This window comes from Podarcis melisellensis (assembly GCF_964234715.1).
Source record: "Podarcis melisellensis genome assembly, chromosome: 1".
NCBI lineage: Eukaryota > Metazoa > Chordata > Lepidosauria > Squamata > Lacertidae > Podarcis > Podarcis melisellensis.
In genome coordinates this window covers 114,958,491-114,973,277 of record NC_138528.1, presented here as the reverse complement: position 1 = coordinate 114,973,277, position 14,787 = coordinate 114,958,491, and the positions used below count along the sequence as shown (strand labels likewise).

Here is a 14,787-nt window from a genome sequence, read left to right as displayed (position 1 = left end):
GCCAATCTCACACATTGCCGAAGACAACAATCGTCTGCCTGCTCGCCACCAGCAGCCACCAATCACCCGCACAATTGCCGCAGTGGCAGCCAATCAACAACAGCCCTTGCTGCGGCCGCCAGTCACCTGCTCAATCGCCGCTGAAAATCTCCTGCTCGTGGCTCCAACCAATCTCCTGTGCCCCCTCTGCATTATCCATGTATAAGACAACCCCCAATTTTGAACATTCTTTTCTGTTAAAAAAACCTAGTCTTATACTCGGAAAACTACGGTATCTGCTGTTTATGAATCATATGCAAAGTGCTTTACATCCAGCTTGTGTTTCTCTGTAGCCTGAGGAAGGAGGACAAGGAGGTGGTGTTATGCAGAAGGGTTGTGGCTTCATGACAAAGCAGCTGCTTCACATGCAGAAGATCCCCAAAATCTCCAGGTAGGGCTGGAAAGGACTCCTGCCTGAAATCCTAGAGACCTGCTGCCAGTCAGCACAGACAACAAGGAACTAGATGGATCAACAAGCCGACTAAGTATCAGGCAGCTTATTTAAGTGTTATTTCTAGACAAAAAATATGGCTTTTTAAAAACATAGTTAAACAAGGCTGAATGACTGTTAACAAGCCAGCAGTAAAGGGAAGTAAACTCTTTATTAGGAGGAGGGAACAGGATTTTCACAGCAGTGCCAGGCCTAATGAGCACAGCAAGTAATCTCCAGAAGGTCCCAGGCCCTCCCCTCCCAACTGCCTAAAGTCACCTCCTCTCCAGGGTTTTCCCTAAGCAATCTGAGACTGTGCCTATGTGACACGAATTTCTCCTCTGCCCTCTTCATGCCTCTCCTGGTTCTGGTAGACTAGTGGGGACAGGAGCTTGTCGCAGCAGGAGGGGGAGGCACCCATGCCGCTTCACTAGTCAAACTCATCTTGGCCTCCCACATCCCACTCTCCTGCATCAGCTTCTGATTCTGGACTTCTCTCTGCCACAGGCTCTCACTGATCATTAAGCCCTGTAACCTCTTCAGCTTCCAACACCTCCTCCTCCCCCCTGTTTTTGCCCTCTGACCACTCATTCTCGTCCCACCACCAATCCCCGGGCTCTGTGCCTTCTTCCCTTGAGGGTTCCTTCCACCATTCCTTCAACCAGTCCCTGACATCAAATAAAACTTGCACTGATGAGTAGTGACCAATATACCATCTACAATGAGAACTGAGAGACTCCCCATCCTAGCCAGAGCTCTCTTCAGTACTCTAAAATCCAGGAATGCACTCCCAGCTACTGGATTAGATAGGGGAAATACATGTGCCGCATCTGGTTATACACATGGTCCTCCATCCAATACACAGTGTGCCACACTGGAACAGGGCAATAAGATAGTACTACAATGATATTATTACTTTATTCGTTACATTTTTAGCTCACATTCTACCAAATGCTGCTCAAGGTGGCTTGATGAAGGGAACTCCATGAGTAACTGCGGCACTTGCAACTTTTAGAAACAGAGCTCCAGAATATGGCCTTCAGGGTTCTGAAATCAAGAGTTTGTAAGAGGAACCATATTATAGTTTGGCACAACATCTAATGAACAGATGGACACATAATTAGAATACACATCATTCTCTGGAATATGTGTCCTGTGTAGATTGACAAAGCTGCCTTCTTTTTCTTTTTTACATTTGCAGAGAAGATCTGGAAAATATTGTCTGATATGCAGAAAGCACTGCAAGAGAATGCAGAACTAATCAATCAAATGAATGGTGCTGTTGCTTCAAAGAGTACAAACTGCATTAGGTAGGACACTGAATACTGTATCATTCATACAAGCACTCAGTGAGTTCCATTTCTGGAAGCAAATGCTTGTCAAAACCTCTGAAGAGTAAGTTTTGTATGATAACAGAGGAAGTCACAAACAAATTCACATTATAGTACATTATTACACTTCACATGTTTTGCATCTGTTGACATATAAAGCAGAAGTGATGAACTGGATCTGTCCAGTAGGTCAGACTGTTATCTATCCCACCCCTTGCAGGCTAAATGTGACATAATAATGACATCAGCCAACACTTATTAACCCACATGATTTTAAATCCAACTATGCAAACAAATACACAGTCCACAGCACTGATCAGGTCTTGTGGGGCACTTCATAAGGGCTTCACAAGACCCAACGATCAGCTGATTGTCAGGTCTTATGGTGGCCATGTAAAGCACCCCACCAATGTTTCCAGGGTTCACACCTGGGACTTTCTGCATGTAAAGCAGTTGCTCTTTTACTGAATTACAGCCCCACCCATATCTCAGTGGTAGACTGTTGGGTGCAATTACAGTAAACCAAAATAGGTAGCTATCAGAGCACAGGCTATCTCTGTCCAGGAATGACTGTAGAATGGCAAACCAAATGAAGCTGAAAAAAGGCACTCTGCATCACTGAAGCCACTTGAGCCTCCAGTGAGAAAACTGTTCCTTAAATATTCCCATATAAAACAGGTCATCTACCCAATTCTTTAAATAAATAAAAAATCAAAATTATATTATGAAGTTGAAATAGCAGTTCTGTAAAAAAATACAAAAGAAAACCTATACAAAACAAGAAACTGGTTTCACAGCCGTTACCACCTAAAAGAAAGTACAATTTCTAGAGACAATGCAACAAATTGTATGTTACTATAAAAGTGATGTGATACAAAGAGAATACAGTGGCACCTCTGGTTACGAACTTAATCTGTTCCGGAGGTGCAATCGTAACCGGAAACCGTTCTCAACCAGAGGCACGCTTTTGCCAATGGCGCCTCCGGCACGCAATTTCTGCTCACACCCTGGGGCAAAGGTAGCAACCAGGAGCAACTACTTCTGGGTTAGCAGAGCTCGTAACCTGACGCATACGTAACCAGAGGTACCACTGCACACAAAAAGGGTTATGAATAGCAAATAAAGCCATATTTCACCAAGGTTTGCCATTCCCAGAATTGGCATAATATGATATAAATAACAAATGGCTGCCAAATGGAAGCAAACCCCATAGGTTTCGCTGCAACCTGAGATATCTGTAATTTATTAGTCTTTTTTTCAGAAATGAGGATAAAAAGAACTTTATTAAACCAAATATTTAAAGAAAAATCTGAGGATTCTTTCCAGTACTGTAATATGGTAGAACAAAATCTACTAACAGAAAACTTGCATGTTGTTTACATATTAAGTGCATATTGATAAAAGACATAATTTTGGGGTTTAAAGGCACTGGTAAAACTATTACTTCAGAGATTTCCTTCATCATCTTTTCCCAAAATGTGTATACATTTTACAACACCGTCACATGTGCTAATAGCTTCCATTTTCATTACATCCCCTCACAACACATAGGGGAAACAAGTCTATTTATATGTGCAAGGTGGACGGGAGTCAAGAACCATCAACGGGCTATTTTTAAGAAGTTTTCTTGGATATTTGCAGAGACAGATCTAAAAGCAGGGTAAGCCACATCCCTCCATGCAAGGCTTTGTACAGTAACAGGCAATTATAATTCCTGTACACTTTGTACAAGCAAGTCCTGAGTTTGTACACTGAGAATACAACTCTCAAATGCAAGAGCAATATTCTGCCTCTTGGAGGACACAGTCACAAGAGAAGGAAGAAGGATTCAATGACTGATGTTCCTGTGACACAGACATAGAAAGCACAAGTTTAGGCTCAAAATTCCTAAGCAAGCCCCTATTGAAACCATGGAACCATGCCTAATGTATGAAACAAAGAAATTATGTGAACATCTATAAAGGCCATCTTTATCTAACTAGGTGCAAGAACACCTTCCAACAACTATTCAAGGAAATCATTACAGATTTTAATAAACCAAATAAGCAACTCAATTCCATTTGATCTGAAATCCCAGCTTTGCATGGGCCACACAGTAAGTCTGCCTCAGAAGAGTACTCTTGTAGTTTGTTTGACCCCTATCAGATAGCAAATTCCCTTTCTTGCATCACTGCCAGGAGCAAACATTTCCAGCATCCCACCTCACACCATCTCCAGTTTGTCTTCATCACTTTACTCCTTTGATCTTGATAAAATGTTGAGGAGCAGTCTCAATGGCTGTACATTCCTCCTCCTTTCCTTGCCCAATTCATGATTCACCTAAGCAGAACTTTTAAATAACCACAAATATTCAGCAGCAACACTTTCTTTACACGGAGTTCTTTCCTTACTCTATGCAGCTTTATTCAGGGCCTTTTCCCCATCCTTAAGGACCACACCTCGCCAACAGCACTTTTTTTCTCAATCACAGGCTGAATTTTCTCTTTCTGCACTATAGTAAAAGCACCATGATCTTCTAAGACATTCTTAGCAGTCTACCTTGCTTCTCCCCACCCCCATATTTTAGTATGGCAAAATCTATCTACATTTTGTATGCACACTTTAAATTATAAGTTGCCTTCAGATATATTCTACAATATGCACACTCTTCTGCCATTTCTTACACCGTCCATATGACAATTATTTCAAAACATCCAGAGATTTTGCCAGTGCTTATGTTATACCTGTCAAGATCTGATGACTCTATGTTATGTATTCCTCTGAACAGAACCACTACACTTAGTTACAGGCTATCATCAACCAATTCATTCTCTTGCTAAAATCAAGTCATCCAATTACTCCTTGACTAATCAAGGCTGTTTTGGCTTTTTCTTTTTTCAAAAGGTACTCAACAGCATAAACAGTTCACTTACAAGAAATGGAAAGGGGCTAATCAGCAGAATTATTGTTTTGCTGCTACAATTTGCAGTATTTAAATGCAGTTGCTGATTGGACTGAAAGTTTTATGATACAGCACAGGGAACTAGTTTGACTTAAATATGAAGGAGCCTGTGCTTTGTCTACTGTGGAAAGTAATGCAGAAAACTAAAATAATATGTGCACCAATTCACTTTTGATATTTATGTCTCTAAGCAAACATGGAATAAATAACTGATGTGGTCCAATAGACAAATCTGCTCTTTCACCTTTTTGTAAACATGTCCCTTTTACCTGCCAATTTGCTTATTTCACTTTTATACTTTCATTAGAAAGAAACTGGTCTCTTTCTTTTGATACATTCTGTAGATGAAAAAATACCAATTCAGCTACAAAACATTAGCCTGCAATGTAAGTATACTGTAGCTTCTATATATACCTTGGGAAAGCTCAGCAACATAGGAGCCAAAACCTAGGGGCCATGGGGGCTTGATCCCCCAATAAAATGTTTGAGGGGGCTGGGACCCCACAAAGTTGATGGGCATTCCCATTCAAATTGTGTGTGGGCATTGCCTCATGTGATGCAGGAGTGAGGCTTACCTGGGCCACCACAATATTTTTTCTCAAGTTGGCCCCCCTGCTTAGCGAGCATGAGGGATGAATTGCTCTCTAACAAACAAATGACCTGTAACCTGTGGCTAATGATGCAGAGACATAAGAGTTGCCTGGCTGGATATTTGGACTCTCACAGAAGGAGAAGTGTGAAAATGAAACCACAAGGTGGGATCCAGAGGCAATCAAGCAGACCTAGCATCTCCACCTGCCTGGCTGCAGTCAGCTGGTCTGCCGGGCACAATGGCAGCAAAAGACACACATCTTTTGCTGCAGAACTGTCCCCGCCAAACAGCTCTTCACTGCTCTGCCAGGTGAATCAGGTGTTTGGCAGGGTACAGAGGTAGCAAAAGCCTCTTTTTCCTACCGTGCTACCCTGCTGACCACCTGATGCACCAGCAGCAGCAGCAACAACAATAGGTCCCTAGACCTTTTGTTTTGGTGCCCACAACCTAAGTCCCAGGAGCCACATGGTTCCTAGCATTCCTACCCCAGTTTCTAATATTGGATTCAAGGCCTGGAATGTATTTATGCAAGTTCTTTGCTCTTGCTTCAACTCTGCCAAAAAAGAGAAAAGCTCATTCTTGGTTTAATCAGGTAATAGGCAGAAAACACTGGCTAAGTGACCTGAACTACTTTCCCAGCATTTCTGTCCATTTTTGCTTTGGCTTCCTCTTGATGAAGCCAAAGTTATTCCCCCTAACTCATCAGTAATTAAAGGAAAAGGGACCCCTGACAACTCAGGGGACGACTCTGGGGTTGTGGCGCTCATACTGGCTGAGAGAGTCAGTGTTTGTCCGCAGACAGCTTCCAGTAATTGGGAAAGATAAAACACTGGCTGCTCAGTCCAATTGCTAGTATTATGATGCACCTGTTCAATAAACTTTTTAAAACCTGCTCAAAACTTTCAATTGAAAGGAGGGAATGCCTTCTCTCAGCCTAACACACTATCTTCCCAGAATTGTTCGATAAAAGTATAGAATATTCTGAGACCAGAATGAACTTCGTGGGAGATAATGTTGTGAAGTCAGAGTGGAAGTCTAGCTTTGATTCCATGACAATAAATTTCTATGTAAAGAGGATAACACATAAACATATGCTGAAAGAATTAAAAGTCAATTTATGCAATCTCTACTTCAGCATTTTGTAAGAATGAACATTTTTTTTCAGCTAGAGGCATGCATGTCAACAAGTTAAATATATAGCTGAAAAAGAAAATTCTCTTGACAAATGCCTTCGGGAGAATAATTTTTCAAATACTTTATAACTTTGGTTCTACAGTGCTTCATAAAACACTAACTAGTTGTAATCATTTGCAGTGTAATTGTGGACATTTATATGCTTTTCTTATGCACAGAACATAGCTATTAAGAGCTGAATGGTGACGGTGTGAAGTATAGGTTAGATTGGGTGAAATTAAAGCAAATTACTCAGGGATGTGGAATTCTGAAAATAGAAACAGTCAATGATTTGCAACCCTCTTGATGATCAGCTTCATAGAACCCTAAATGGCAAGAACTTACATATTTTAAAGTTAACTACATATTTTTTTCAATATTATGTATAAATAGTTTAAAGGGAAGTACTCAGTGACTTTGGAAATAATCATTTTGTTTGATTTACAAGTTTAGAGTTTGTGCCACTAAAGCATATTTTAATTCTCAATTTTTCACTAGTTCAAATGAACTAGTAACTTATAGTGTGTGCAACATATATATATATATATATATATATATATATATATATATATATATACACACACACACACACACATATATATATATATATATATACACACACACACACACACACATACACACACACACACACACATACAAACACACACATTTTATACGTAATGTACATACATTATACACAGAGACAGACAGGCAGACACACACACACACACAGAGAGAGAGAGATTATTCTAATGTTAACTGAAATTCTATTAGATTGTAATAACCTTTAGGGAGGATCAAGGGACCCAGCCAGTGACAAATAAGAAACACACAAGAACTAGGACAAAGGCTCTGAAGTGCTTCCAAGTAAATATGTATTGTATAGGTTTGAGTGATAGCAATACTAGCTTACTCACCCACCCACCCCATCTACCATCATCTTGCAAGGATCAGAGAGGATCTCTTTGTCCCAATTCCCCCTACTTTTATGAACGGTAAGACTAATAATATGCAAGTACTAAATTTATGTCTTAAATGCACTGCTGATGAATGGGAAGAGCTTAGTCATCATGATAACTAACCCAGTTGTTCTCAAACCAGGGCAGGGCTAAAAGATAAAAATGCCTTCCTAATATGAAGTGGGGCACTAGCACAGGAGAACAATTTAGACCATGTGTGTATAAGTCAAAAGGAGATCCAAGATTTGCCGAAGTGTGTTCTCCAACCTCATTGGGATCGTGGAGCCTCTAATGGTCATTAGTTCAATTATCTCATATTGGAGATGAAGCAATAAGGTAGGGCACAGGAGCTATGCAGGGGGTAAAGTAGAGAGAGTAGAGTAACTGGATAATAATACCAGATTATGGGGAAGGGTTATCTAGCCATTTTGAAAGAGGGCACAAATTGAGTAAATTCTGCAATCATTGCAGGTGCATAGACGTTGCATAGTGATCTGCTATGGAAGAGGAGCACTCAACTGTTCAGATGCCAATAGTGGCATTTTCTTTTTAAGAAAGGGTGATGAGAACTAAGAAATACGCTTTTCTTGCTGCTGAAACATCTGAAAAGGTTGATCCAGTCAATAGTGAATGGCCTAGCAAATTCAAGCTGTCTCAAACAGAACTACAGTTTTTGCATGTTGCAATTAACTAGTTATCAACTTTGCAGCCTAAATGGGACTGTTGAGAGCATGATTGGAATCTGCCAATTAATCTGTAAAAGGAGATTTTGAAGTCTGGAAGATGCTTGCTTGGATCTTAAAATGTAAACAGCAAAAAGCTAACGGAAGAAAACTTTTCTATCTTTTCCTCACCCCTGTGGTTCCCAAGTCTCCTGAAAAGCCTTGGTGGGGAGGCAGGATCTGCTACAGCCCCAAACCAGTAGGTGTCTCAATTTGGGCAACTACCCACTCTCCCCAGCAGCAATCCATCCATGACTGATCAAGCACATTGTTCACAGTGGGCTTTCCTCAGATTAGGGAAATTAAGTACAAGCTGTAAAGATACAGAAAATTGCCAAGATGCCAAAGAATCTTACGTACATCATCACCTTCTGTTAGTAACAGCATTATGTAACCATTTTGTTCTTTGTGTTTGTATTTTGGAAACAAAATTTTAAAAATAAAATAAAAGGTTGCTTGAAGCAGAGAAGAAGGGAAACTTTCTTTCCATAAATTTATTTCCTTCCCGTATTGTAGGATCCGTCACTACCTTTAATATCATTGTGAATTGGCATCCTTTATATATAGATTTGTTTTTGTTTCAGATTTCAAGTCCTGTTTTTATACCTCATTGTCTGAATTTACACTTGTAAACTACCCAGAGAACATGTGTTACTGGACAATATACAAATTAAATAAATAAGTGAACATTGGCAAGTCAGCTGTGTAAGGAACACAGGTCCATCCTTCCTGATAACAGCAAACTGGGGGCTTTGCTAGCTGAGGTCCTTAGCTTCTCCATCTTGAACAACAAGATGCCAAATAACCAAAAACGTTTAAATCCTTGCTCAACACCCCAACTCAATTGTAGTCTACTTCTTCATAAGCAGAATGTAACCAGCGTATTTCCTTGAAGGCCCAAGAACAATTGGGATTTGCTTGGTAATAAGGCTCATTCTAAATATTGTGTAGATCCTGAGTTACAATAAAATCACATTTTAGTAGTATTACAATATATATTTTTTTTAAAAAATGTGATTATGAATACCCCACCCAATGCACACACCATATTCCCTTCATTCATTTAAAAAGGATTTTTGCCCTGATGGATGCTAGAAGACCGTATTTCCACTTCTATCCACTTTACATGCCACATCCATCATGGAGCAAATTTCTGTCTTTAAAAAGGCTTCCAGATAAAGCAGTTCTGTTCTCCCGCATTTAGGTGACTATATTTTTACAAGCACCAGACTAACAAACTAAGATTGAGAAGCCATCTCATGCATATTGCTGTTGTCCCACATCATTCAGAACAAACCTTTTTAGATCGTTAACTACCACAGGAGTGCTGATTACACAGGCACCAGCAATTTCCTAACCAATGACCACCTGAACAATGATGTGTTCAGCTTCTCAGACCCTGAAGCCTTTCAAAGGTGAATCATTTCACAGTTTGGAACTGGATCGCCATAGCAACTTCCCTTTGAGGGTTTTAGAATCACCATCCAGTAATTCTATGATCATCAAGCTCGACCATTCCCAATGGTTCTTTTCACAGCAGATGGAAAAGGAAGCCTTGAAATTTTACAGTCTATTTCAAGCAATTCATCTGGCAGCCTATTAGAATTCAAAATATTTCGACCTTCAATCACAAAGCATGTTATCTGAAGCTGTGGTGATCTCAAGTCAAGACAAGCAGACATTTTAGTCTAATCATCCATGATGAGAAGAGACTGACAAAAAAACTCTTAATTCAACCACCATCAAAATGCTTATTTTAACTGCATGCAAGTCTTTCAACAGGCAATGAAAACACACCATGCACCATTTTTATCACAATCATCTGTTCAAGGGAAATATGAATTCTGAATACTGACATGCATCTCTGCACTCTAAGCCTGCTTCTGTAAATGTTTCTTACAAACAGTAAAAAGGCTGTATTCATACTTTTCTTTAAAAACAAATGCATGGAAGCAAATAAATGAAAATTTCTATATACTAGATTTGGCTTAAAGCACTTAAAAAGAATTGAAATGATCAGTAAAATTCTGAAGGAGTTTGAATATGTGCCAGTAAAGTTTGTAAACTAAAGCATTAATAATGTTCCTAAGGCATTCCTCATATTGGTTTGCTCCTGAAAAGCAACATTTTTTTCTCTTAAGTACTGCAGCCATTAATTACTAAAGCATTAAATGTGGTAGGTGGCACATTCTTAACATTTTAGTCCAACATTGATAAAATCTACACAACAAACTTCACCAGATTTTGCTTAATTATTGAGAAATCTGCATTTACTGCTTAATAAAAAAATAGTTTTAAATCTTTAAATGTTTAAATCTTAGTAAAATATACCAAGGACAAATTTAGAGAGATTCAAGTCCTAATATTTTTTTTTAAACAAATTCAACAATAAACTATAAAATTTAATTACCCAGACTGAATAAGACCAAAAAGAGGTTTAACCAGTAACTGCCAATAAAATGAAATTGGTTTGTTTCTAATTATTAGCTTATGTTTGGACTAATATGCATTTGATCTGCATCTGTGTCTAAAACCCATATTAATCTGCACTGCAAACAGACTTAGGTTGGTTCAAACAACCATTCAAGGCTTCATAAGCCACAGTTTGTGTATCTTACTCAGATTTAATAAGTCTAAAGGGAAGCTAAAGTAGTTTAACCACATGGGTCATGCCATGGTTTGTGAAGTTGGGTGTGACCACCTAGGCCAAGCATGGCTCTCTTGCAACTCCCCATCTCTCTTCTCACTGTGCACCAGCTTCTGAACCAAGATCTAAGATGGCACTAAGCCCGCGTTCACAATTATTTCCATAATGAGCAACTCTGGCTTAATGATTGTCAGTTAATGAACCAGGCAAATAAGCCACATTTATGAAGCCTGGAATGACAGTCTGAACCAGGCCCTAGACTCACTTTGATGCTATATTTTCTATGTGAGCCAGGCTGTGTTATATATGGCAAAAATGATCTGATTTTTCATATAGAATTTTCATATGAAGTTCCAGAGGTAGCCTATTATAGATCCTTGATGTGGAAATTCCCTGTAAAACCACATGTAGTTACTGTGACATACAAATACTTTTGTATCATGGGCACAATTGTGGGAATTATAAGCAGTGTTCATTCTTTGCTTACTGCTCTTGATTTGTTTTGGAGTTTAAAACCATAAGCCCAGGCTCAGATGACATATGTGATGCGGTTTGTTGCTCCTGGCATGGCTAGGAGCAGAGAAGAAATGAAGCAATGACTTTTGAGAAGCATGCACCAATACACTTCCCATTCATATTAACAACATGATGTATGAACACAGTCAGCACACCTTATTCCCTTTTGTTTTATACTGTATATAGAAATCCATTTTTGCTTAAAATATGAAGCAGAATAAAGGTAAAGGGACCCCTGACCATTAGGTCCAATCGTGACCGACTCTGGGGTTGCAGCACTCATCTTGTTTTATTGGCTGAGGGAGCCGGCGTACAGCTTCCGGGTCATGTGGCCAGCATGACTAAGCCACTTGTGGCGAACCAGAGAAGCGCATGGAAATGCCATTTACCTTCCCGCTGGAATGGTACCTATTTATCTACTTGCACTTTGATGTGCTTTTGAACTGCTAGGTTGGCAGAAGCAGGGACCCAGCAACGGGAGCTCACCCCGTCGCAGGGATTCGAACCACCAACCTTCTGATTGGCAAGTCCTAGGCTCTGTGGTTTAAAACACAGCGCCACCCGCATCCCATCAAGCAGAATAGGATGAACCAAAAGGTCAAGAGCACAAACAGAACTGTGTTCAATAGGCCACAACTTTACAGGGGCGCTCCAATATTGCAGACAGTCTGTAACTCTTACCTATTAGTCACCTGTAACTATTACCTAATAGTCACCTATTAGGAAACCCAGGAGAAGGTACCATTTTTATGTTTACCTCTTCTGCAACCACCTAAATCTCACTGATGTGCTAAGACACCGTCAACAATCCAGAAAGCTATTACAATTATTTCAAAACATACAGTAATGGAAGAATAATGAAAACAATATTCACTAGTTAATTAATAGTATAAAAAACCTCACTTAGCAGAGGGCCAATGATGTTATAAAATATATGGATATTTTCAATTTACAAATGGACAGAATTTCACTTATGAAAAATCTACCTCTTAGGGAATTGAGACTTGGGCTGCAACCCTGAATCCTCTTACCTGGGAGTAAGCTCCAATTAATTCAGTAGGACTTACTTCTGAGTAGGCATAGTTAGGAATGTACTGTTGATCTCTGAACTGCCTATTGTATAAGAAACTATGGAAGTTTGTAACAATGTGCTGCTAGGGTATAATTTCTAGGGAATAATTTCTGGGGTAAAAACATCACCAGCCCCTTTGCTACCAGCAGCAACACTCACAGTGCCTTACTCTTATATACATGCTCCATTTCACTCCATGTAAAGTAGCAGAAAAGTTAATACATGGAAATATCAAAATAATTTCTCTTAAAATATTGATGACTGCACGTGTTTTTTTAATAGGAAAATCAGATTCTCCTTATTTGGCAGTGGTGAAGAATATTTGAACAAACAAAACAAAACAAGGAGGCCAATACAATGTATGTAACAAGGTTGTTTACGTCTTCCATTCTTGCTTACTTTTTGGAAGCTACTTTCTTAAATAAAATATTTTAAGGTCTTAGTTTTAAAAAATCTCAAAGCCACTCTCTGCAGATGTATCTTCAATCTCAATTGCAAAATTAAAGAACTTGCAATTGTTCACATAATTCATTGTTCTCATAATTCTGAGACATACATTGCTGCCCCACACAAATAGCACACAAATGTACACTGAAGCTAGCAGTTCTATATATTTATACAAACTTTTTCTTCTTCCACCACATTTGCCAGCATCCGCCGGTTTTACTTCTACAAGTACCGTAGATGACACTTTTACCACTGTAACATCACACTAAGCACACCACAAAAATAGGGAGAAACTATAGGAAATTGTACTCACATATGCTTAAAGCTTCCAACTAGTTTCAGGTTGTCATTTAGAAAACAATCAAAACAGGTAGTAACCTTGTTTGCATGCTCCTTTTAGGGTCTAATCACTGAAATCCTGTAGCGCTTTAGTGAACAAAATCACTGTGGGGGTTGTCAGGTCAATTCAGTTTGAAGGTGTACCTTTACCTTACTAAATGTACTTACACTGTACTTTCAGTTTGTAACAATAGCCTTAAAGAAGCCTAACAGCAATACTTTAAAAGGTTTCTTTAAAAATCAACAATAATTTGCTTGAAGATAGCAATTCAGTTCCATTAACACTCAAAGCTATTGTAGTTTTAAAATACAAAGGTAAAATGTAGTCTTCCACTCCCACCGCCTTTCTGGCAGCCAGTGCCACCCTAGTAGCTCCTGGGCGGCTTAATGGGTTAATTTACTAAACAGCAGTTTTAGAACCAGATTTAGTGTGCAATGCCTTCCACTTCCCAGCTTCAACTATTGCCTTTGATTATGTGGGACTAATGGCACTGCCCTACACTGCTCCTGACCATCGTCACCAGTTATGCTAACCATCACTGGAAGATTCAATTTCTGCTGTTTGGAGTTTTGTAGCATCTTGGCAATTCTCTTCCTACACACTGTTGCTGACCATTATTACTGATCATCTCCAGCAAATTATGGGGCAGATGAAAAACATCAATGCAAGAGGGCGCTGGTTTCCCTTTCGACTTCCACGACCAAGAAAGCCAGAATACCTACTTCCTACTTCCACTACCAAGAAACCTGCTGGATATGCCTATGCCATAAAGCAAATCCAGAAACAATTCAATAAGTTGGTAACTTCCAAGCATGCTACATAATCCCCCACGCAGAAGATTGGCCTGCAAGAGGGACATATGTTAGCAACTGAATTGATACATGTCATATTCCACACACTGGGGGAGGACAGAACCAACCTTGTTTTGTAGAGCTTTGGATTCCGAAATACACAAATGCTTATTCACATAAGCACCTTCTGCAACCTGAAATTATTCTCAGGACTCACATATAAAGCCTTGAAATCTTCTGCTAGTATAGGGCAACTGTTTAGGCCTGCTGGAGGCTTGCTTTTAGCCAAGGTCAGCCTTCCTCAACTTGGTGTCATCCAAATGCTGTGGACTTCAACTCCCATCAGCTCCAGTCAGCACTGCCAATGATCAGGGATGATGGGAGCTGTACTCCAAAACTTCTGGAGGGCATCAAATTGGGGGAAACTGGCCTAGATTCTCCACTTCCCCTACAAAAAAATTGTTCTTAGCTTCTTATTTGACTGTATCTCATTAAAAAGATACCAGAACAAACTTGTAGAAGATCCTGATCATTCAATTTCATGCTTGGGGACATAAGAATGTAGGAATCCACCTTATGTTGAGTCAGACCATTGTTCCATTGAGCTCAGTACGGTCTACACTAACTGGTAGCAGATCTCCAAGGTTTCAGATAGGGGTGTCTCCTAGCTATACTTGGAGATGGTGAGGATGAAGCCTCAGACCTTGATATGCAAGGCAGATGTCTACCACTGAGCTACATTCCTTCTCCATTGTTGAATGCTTTCACTTGAGAAACTCTTGGGCAG

The 14,787-nt window shown here is 39.6% G+C and overlaps 1 protein-coding gene across 6 annotated transcripts in view; it reads right to left on the bottom strand.

Annotated features, from left to right (window-relative positions):
* OLA1 (Obg like ATPase 1) overlaps nucleotides 1-14,787 on the bottom strand; it is an 86,795-nt gene that overhangs the window by 52,823 nt on the left and 19,185 nt on the right. Inside the window, exon 2 of one of the 6 annotated variants that reach the window (XM_081895033.1) lies at nucleotides 1,411-1,516. The exons of 4 other annotated variants lie outside the window; for them this stretch is intronic. The gene's annotated coding sequence lies outside the window, so the exon portion shown is untranslated. Of the gene's footprint in view, nucleotides 1-1,410; nucleotides 1,517-9,484; nucleotides 9,504-14,787 lie in introns of those variants that run through there. One more of the 6 variants, XM_081895034.1, reaches the window with a different exon arrangement.